The sequence below is a fragment of the Marmota marmota genome, unplaced genomic scaffold, assembly GCF_001458135.2.
Source record: "Marmota marmota marmota unplaced genomic scaffold, marMar, whole genome shotgun sequence".
Lineage (NCBI taxonomy): Eukaryota > Metazoa > Chordata > Mammalia > Rodentia > Sciuridae > Marmota > Marmota marmota.
Window position 1 is genome coordinate 1,284,226 of NW_026000294.1, and position 8,819 is coordinate 1,293,044.

Here is an 8,819-nt window from a genome sequence, read left to right on the forward strand (position 1 = left end):
CGGTGGTGGCAGTTGAGGCTCTGAGGGTTTTTCCTGAGAGGCTGTTTTGTTTGGCGTGTGTGGTTCTAAAAATAAAGTTAGTTTCTTTTGACAAGTGGCTCCTGATTGTGCCCAGCCAGACTGCGGCATTTGGTGGCCCTTACAGGGAAGGAACCCGCGACCTTGGCGTTATCAGCACCAAGCTCTAACCAACTGAGCTAACCGGCCTCAGGGGCGAGCAGTTTCACTTACCCTCAGTCGCTCCCCATATCCTCTCTACTCCCCATAAACAGTTTCTCCTACAATTAACAATTTACAATAGTGTGGTACATTTCTTATAATTAATAAATCTTAATAAATCAATATTAATACATTGTTAATAGTTTACATTAGGGTTCATTTTTTTGTATTGCACATTTTATAGACTTTGCAAATGTTCAATGACACCTATCCACCATTACAGTATTATAAAGAATAGTTCAAATGCCCTAAAAATCCCCTGTGCTCCATCTATTCAGCCTTTCCTCCTACCCTCCAAAACCTCTAGCAACCACTGAACATTTTACTTTCCCCACAGATTAACTTTACTCTGACAACAGTTTTATATTTATATACAGGAAGAGTGATTAAGATAGTATAGAAAGTCCCCATATACTCCATATTCAATTTCCATAATTATTAACGTGTGTGTGTGTGTATTTAAGTAACCTTAAAGTCCACCAGTAGGAAGTTGATTAAATAAACTCTGGTACAGCTATCGGTGTAAGACTATGCAATTACAAAACCAATGAGCAGCTCTCTATGTAGACTGACTTTAAAAGATTTCCAGGATATTCTCAAAAGTAGGGAAAGCAAGGTGCAAAACAGTGCACATATAATCCTACAACTTATGTTTTCTTAAAAAAAAAAAGGGGGGGGGCTGGTTGGTGTTGTGGCTCAGTGGTAGAGGGCTCACCTAGTGCGTGTGAGGCCCTGGGTTCCATCCTCAGCACCACATAAAAATAAATAAAATAAAGGTATTGTGTCCAACTACAACTAAAAAATATTTTTTAAAAAGGAAACATATATACGTATGTATATGTATATATATTCTCATATATATATATGTATATATATATATATAATGATAAATGTATATATCATCATCTCTGGAATTATATTTGTATATCCTCATATAGTCTTATGAAACTGATAGCTATAGTTGGCCCTAAGGAGGAGAAGTGAACTGAATGTAGAAAAGGAAGGGAAATTTACTCTTTACTATATACCTTCACGTAGATTTTAATTACTTTTTGTAGTACTAGGGATTAAACCCAGGACCTTGTGTGTGCTAAGCAAGCTCTGTATTATTGCACTACAACTTCAGCCCTAGATTTTTTTTCTTTTTTTATATCCTATATCATATATATCATAAATTGTTTATAAATTGTTTATAAAAATTAAATACTGTGCCAGATGTGGTAGTGCAAACCTGTAATCCCAGCAACTCTGGAGGCTGAGGCAGGAGAATGGCAAGTTTCAAGCCAGCCTCAGCAATTCAGTGAGACCCTGTCTCAAAATAAAAGACAAAAAGAGCTGGGGGTGTAGCTCAGTGGTAGAGCACCCCTGAGTTCAATACCCAGTACCAGCTTTCCAACTAGGGCCTGGCAGAATGGCTCCCGCAAAGAAGGGTGGCGAGAAGAAGGGCCGTTCTGCCATCAATGAGGTCGTGACCCGGGAATACACCATCAACATTCACAAGCGCATCCATGGAGTGGGCTTCAAGAAGCGTGCTCACCCTCGGGCACTCAAAGAGATCCGGAAATTTGCCATGAAGGAGATGGGAACTCCAGATGAGCGCATTGATACCAGGCTCAACAAAGCTGTCTGGGCCAAAGGAATAAGGAATGTCCCATATTGTATTCGTGTGCAATTATCCAGAAAACATAACGAGGATGAAGATTCACCAAACAAGCTCTATACTTTGGTAACTATGTCCCCGTTACCACATTCAAAAATCTACAGACAGTCAATGTGGATGAGAACTAACTGCTGATAGTTAAAGTCATAAAACTGTAAAAAAAAAAAAAATACCCAGTACCACCAAAAAAAATTAAATACTGTATGTAAAGTAATGTTGAAAGGGGATGAGATGCCGTTTTCCCAAAATGAATCTGAAGTATATCACAGAATCTATCAAACTTTCTAACTTCTATCTGCTCCCAATGCCTGACATAGGGTTGAATAGCACTTCCACAAGTAACTTGCAAAGCACTTCTTTAGATGGAGGTCTGGGCAAAAATTGAAGACCTTGGGAGCACGAGGGGGCTTTTTCACTTCTTTCCTGAAAGCAGGGATTCTGCAAGAGCAGGGAGACACAGCAGTGGTGAATGCAGGCTATCTGTCAGAGAAAACAGTTTGACCTTTTGGAACATGACTTAAGACAGGGTTTTAGCTACAGAGAGAGCACATTTCATAAAGGCCAAAGAATGTGTTTACTTGAAGATATTCCAATCTGATCGTGTGGATTTTAAACAGAAAGCATGTTTAAGTGAAACTAAAAGTGGTTACAAAGGATCACATTAAGAATGTCGTCAAAGAAAGAATGACAAACAGGAGGTGCTGGCACTTTCACAAGACAGGAAAAGAGGTCAGAACTAAGATTAGAGCCTTCAAGTCTTTAATTCCTTTACACACATCTGAACCTGTTTTTCCTACTGTTCACTTTTCTCAGAGTCCTATCCACTACACCCTCTGGAATCCTTGTTCTTTGAGAAGCCAACTCCACTAATCCTAGCATTCTTTGTGGACCTTTCCCTCCCTACCCCTATCTGAACTGCACTGGGGCTCTAGCCTGGGCTCCTGCTTCTCCACAGCCCCTTTTTCTCTTTTTTTAAGAAAGAGAGAGAGAGAGAGAATTTTTTAATATTTAGTTTTCAGTGGACACAACATCTTTATTTTATTTTTATGTGGTGCTGAGGATCGAACCCAGCGCCCCATGAATGCCAGGCGAGTGCGTTACCACTTGAGCCACATCCTCACCCCCTCCACAGCCCTTTCTTGAAGGAGATTGCTGCTTCTCTCACCCTCTGCCTACCACAGAGAGAAGGGGATGGGAGGGGATGAGGGAAGCTGTCTCCTGTCTCCCAATTGCCAAATCCACCACTCCTAAGTAAAAATAAATAAATAAAAAATAAAAATAAAAAATCTATTCCTTTGAGACTTATGACATTTAGCTTTACAACCTTCTCCACAATCCTAAAACTAGCACCCCAGCCTCCTTACTCAGTACGAACATTGTGTATGCATGTGAAACTGGGGATGGAACCCAGGTGCACTTTGCTATATCCTCCATCCCTTTTATTTCTTATTTTGAAACAGGGTCTTGCTAATATGCCGAGGCTGGCCTCAAACTTGTGATCCTCTTTGGTGTCCTGAGTTGCTGGGATTATAGGTATGCACCACTACACCTGGCTCAATAAGAATTTTTGAATCAAGCTTTCAGTTTTCCTCTCTACCTACCCCATGTTCTGTCATCAGCAAGAAGATTCGAGAATTAATCTGGGTGACAAACTGACTCCCTGACCATCCAATTTCTTGACTTTCTCAATTGCTTTGAAGAAAGTTTCCAAATTCCTTCCAGTAACAGATGATTCTACAAATATAGTCACCTATTTCATTTCCTGACAAGTTTTCTGTTTTTGTGCTGCTAAAACAGAATACGTGAGACTGGATTTTAAAAGAACAGAAATTTATTTCTCAGAGTTCTGAAGCCTGGTAAGTCTAAGATCAAAGTGCCAGCAGATTCAGTTGTCTAGTGAGGGCTACATCCTGCTGAGGGGAAGAACACTGTCCTCACATGGCAGAAGGTGAAAGAGCTAAGAAGCCAAATGCTGCAGGAAACCCCTTTTATAAGGGCCTAAATGCCATTCAGAAGGGAGGGCCCCCCCATGGCCTATATAAAGTCCTCATCTTTTAATATTATCCCATTGGCCAACATCTGAATTCTGTGTGTTTGTTTTGCAGTGCTGGGGATCAAATCCAGGGCTTCACACATGTTAGGCAAGCACTCTACCACTGAACCACACCCTCAGACCACATTACCTGAACTTCATAGGAGATATCTCCAAACCACAGCAGCTTCTTATGTGTTTTATATTCCAGCTATAAGAAATAATTTATAGTTCTCTGAAACCAGTGCTTATTTATTTCTCCAGGCACTTTGCCCATCCTCATATCTTTGTTTGCAATGCCAGTTCCATTCCCACTAACTATATCTATTAAGCATTCACAAAAACGACTCATTTCATAATTTAGCCTTGCACTCTTATTCTGCCTTAACTCCAGAAACTTTGTTTTCCATTCCATTTAAGCCCCTACTCTCACACCCTGGGCTTCTTCATTGCCCAGAAAAACCCAACCTCTGGAATCTTAAATCCTAGTCTCACAAAAAGGCAAAGCTACTTCTACTTCTGGGCAAGATTGAGTAATTTACCCTACCAACTAAAACAGCAAAGAAAAAGGATGAACTATATGAAACAATGGGCTTTGGATATTAGACATCTGGAAGCATATGATAATGATCACAAAAAGTTGAAAAACAAACAAGATGATTCTAATGATGATTCCAGCATACTCGCCTAGAGAGAATTGTTAGGCCACAGTGTAGAAAGGAGGAACTCGGGCAGAACTCAGCAATCTCTCTTAGTTGAGAAGATAAAGATGGGAGTCTAGGGAGAACAAGGTAACTAAAGTTCTGTACAGTACAGAGTACTGGAGAAAAGCAAGTTGCACAGAGAGAAAGCTCTAGAAATTTGCAAGGGATGTTCATCATGTTTTCCACTGATAATAGGTCAGTGCATGCACATAAAGAAACTGCCTAGAACTAGGGGTGTGGCTCAGAGTTTAGCATGGAGGAAGTGCTGGGTTTCATCCCCAGCACTGAAAAAAAAAAAAGATAAAAATAAAACTGTTTCAAAGTAACTTACCAACTTTCCAGGACAAAGTTTAATTTACAGTAAGTGTTTTTGTTTTGTTTTGTTTTTGCAATACAGGTGATCAAACCCTGGGACTCATACATGCTAGGAAGTGCTCTATCACTAAGCTACATCCCTAACCCTTATTTATTTTTTATTTAGAGACAGGAGCTCACTAAGTTGCCAAGGTTGGCCTTGAATTTGTGATCCTCTTGCCTCAGCCCTCTGAGTAGCTGGGATTACAGGTGTGTCCACTAAACCCAGCTGCATATTTACAGTAGTAAAAACATTTACCACTCAATAATGTAAAATTAACAATCTCTGGCATTCAAAAAAATAACAAGCAGATAAAGAAGCAGGAAAATATGATCTACAACGAGGAGAAAAATCAATCAATAGAAACAGACCCAGAAATAATACAGGTGATATAGTTAAAACACAGGAATAGTGAAACAGTTATTATATAACTATATTCCATATGTTCAAGAAAGTAGAGGAAATTTGAACATATTAAGTACAGACACATTTTCTTTAAAAAAAAAATCCCAAAGTTCTAGAGAAAAAAAGGCAATGCCTTTTTTTATAAAAATACAGTAAATTGAACTGGGTGTGGTGGCATATGCCTGTAATCACAGTGATTTGGGAAGTTGAGGCAGGAGAATTGCTAGTTTGAGACAAGACTCAGCCTAAGCAACTTAATGAGACCCTGTCTCAAATTTTAAAAAATGGGCTGGGATTGTAGCACTCCTAGCTTCAATTTCCAGAACCAAAGAAAGAAAGAAGAAAAAGAAAACTCTCTCTCTCTCTCTCTCTCTCTCTCTCTCTCTCTCTCTCAATTGGATTAACAGCAGATTAGATACTACAGAAAAAATGATTAATAAACTTGAAAGTATACTCAACTGAAAAAAAGAACAGATCATCAATGAGCTGTAGGGAAACCCTAAGCTCTATACATGTAATTGGAGTCCCTGAAGAAGGGGAATGAATAGAAAAAATAATGGCCAAACTTTTCCCAAATCTAATGAATTCTATAAACAAAGATCCAAGAATCATAATACCAAGCATAAGAAACATGAAAAGAACTATACCATGAAGAGCAAGCTAGCCAGGGGTGATAGTTCAGGCCTGTAATTTCAGCTACTCAAAAGGTTGAGGCAGGAGGATTGCAAGTTCAAGGCCAGCCTGGGCAACATAGCATGACCCCATCTCAAAACCAGAGTGCTTGCTTCAGCAGCACATATACTAAAACTGGAACAATACAGAGAAAATTAGCATGGCCCCTGTGCAAGGATGACATACAAATTCATGAAGCATTCCATAGTTTTTAAAAGGCCTGGGAATGTGGCTCAGTGGCTAAGCACCCCTGGGTTCAATCCCTGGTACCAAATAAATAAACAAACAAACACATATAAAGCCAGAAAAGGGATGGTGTGTAGCTCGGTGGTAGAGTGCATACCTGGGTTCAATCTTCAGTATCAAAAAATGTGTTAAGGAGCTGAGGTTGTAGCTCAGTGGCTGAGCACTTGCCTAGCATGAGTGAGGTGCTGGATTTGATCCTCAGCACCACATAAAGATAAATAAAATAAAGGTATCATGTTCATCTACAACTGAAAGTTTTTTAAAAAATGTGTTAATAAATGAATTCATCAAAGTTGTAGGGTACAAAATCAATATATAATAACTTTTTGTTTTCCCATGTACCAGCATTGAAAATTCAAAAAGTAAATTGGGCTGGGGATGTGGCTCAAGCGGTAGCACGCTCACCTGGCGTGCGTGCGGCCCGGGTTCGATCCTCAGCACCACATACAAACAAAGATGTTGTGTCAGCCAAGAACTAAAAAAATAAATAAATATTTAAAAATTCGCTCACTCTCTGTCTCTCTCTCTCTCACTCTTTAAAAAAAAAAGTAAATTAAGAAAACAATTATATTCACAATAACGTTGAAAAAAATAAAATACTGTGGAACAAATTTAACTAAGTAGGTGTAAGACTTATATATGAAAACTATAAAACATTGCTGAAAAAAATTATAGAAGAACTAAATAAATGGAAAGATAACATTCATGGATTGGAAGAATTAATATTGTTAAGATGACAATACTCAAGCTGGGCATGGTGGTGCATGTCTGTAATCCCAGCTACTTGGAAATCTAAACCAGGAGGACTGCAAGTTCAAGGCCAGCCTGAGCAACTCAGTGAAAGAGAGTCTCTTTTAAAAAGGGTTGGGAATATAACTCAGTGGTAGACCATGTGCCTCACACGTGTAAGGCCCTGGATTCAATCCATAGCAAATTAAAAAATTACAATACTTCCTGTGTTAGACAGCATTCCATCACTAAATAAAATATCTGCAATAATACACTTAAAGAACAGATTTGTTGGGCTGGGGATGTGGCTCAAGTGGTAGCACGCTCGCCTAGCATGCGTGAGGCACTGGGTTCGATTCTCAGCACCATATAAAAATAAAATAAAGATATTGTGTCCACCTAAAACTAAAAAATAAATATTTAAAAAAAAAAAAAAACAGATTTGTTTTGGCTCACAGTTTTGGAGTTTCCAGCCCAGGATCAATTGGCCCTGTTGCTTTTGCCCTGTGGGAAAGCAGCATATCATGGTGGGAGTGTTTTTTTTTTCATCTTTTTTTTTTTAATTGTTCTAATTGGTTATGCATAATAGGAGAATGCATTTTGACACACTGTAAACAAATGAAACACAACTTCTCATTCCACTGGCTGTACATGGTGCAGAGTCACACTAGTTGTGTAATCATACATGTATATAGTGTAATAATGTCTGTCTCATTCCACCATTCTTCCCATCCTCAAATCCCTCTCCTCCCTTCACTCCCCTCAACCCAATCCAAAGTTCCTCCATTCTTCCCTAGCCATATGGATCAGCATCTGCTTATCAGAGAAAACATTCGGCCTTTGGTTTTATGGGTTTGGCTTATTTCACTTAGCATGATATTCTCCATCTCCATCCATTTACGTGCAAATGCAATAATTTCATTCTTCTTTAAGGCTGAGTAATATCCCATTGTGTTATGTGTATATATAGAACATTTTCATTATCTATTCATCTGTTGAAGGGCACCTAGGTTGGTTCCATAGTTTAGCTATTGTGAATTGAGTTTCTATAAACATTGATGTGGCTGCATTACTATAGTATGCTGATTTTAAGTCCTTTGGATATATACCGAGGAGTAGGATATCTGGGTCAAATGGTTCCATTCCAAGTTTTCTGAGCAATCTTCATACTGCTTTCCCGAGTGGTTGCACCAATTTGCAGTCATGGTGGGAGTGTTTGGTGGAGCAAAACCACTCATCTCATGGCCAAGAAGCAAAACAGAGGAACAGAAGGGGGTCAGAGTCCCAATGGCACACTCCTAAATACCTAAGGAATTCCTAACAAGGCTCCATTTCCCTAAGGTTCCACCTCCTCCCAAAAGTGCAACCCTAGGGCTGGGGATGTGGCTCAAGTGGTAGCATGCTCGCCTGGCATGCCCAGAGCACTGGGTTTGATCCTCAGCACCACATAAAAATAAAATAAAGATGTTAAAAATAAAATAAAGATGTTGTGTCCACTGAAAAACTAGAAAATAAATATTTTAAAAATTCTCTCTCTCTCTCTCTCTCTCTCTCTCTCTCCCCCACTCTCTCTTTAAAAAAAAAAAGTGCAACCCTGGGGAAAAAGTCTTTAGCACATGGACCTTTGGGTCAAGATTCAAACTATAGTGCTCTCCAAAGCAATATATAGATTTAATGCAATCTCTATGTAAATAGCCCCCCCGCAGAACCCATAAATGTCTCTACAAGGAACAGCACTGAGCCTGAGCATTTAGGATTTTTAAAGGCAAAAACCGCAAAAACCACATCCAGGTTGAC

At 39.2% G+C, this 8,819-nt stretch overlaps 1 non-coding gene and 1 pseudogene across 1 annotated transcript; both read left to right on the forward strand.

Moving 5' to 3' along the window:
• Positions 1-1,612: 1,612 nt before the first annotated feature.
• LOC107155645 lies at positions 1,613-2,033 on the forward strand (annotated as a pseudogene).
• A 4,119-nt stretch (positions 2,034-6,152) lies between these two features.
• Positions 6,153-6,259, forward strand: LOC125614455. Its single transcript, XR_007345043.1, has one exon. It is a non-coding gene; the product is annotated as a U6 spliceosomal RNA (small nuclear RNA).
• Positions 6,260-8,819: the final 2,560 nt, after the last annotated feature.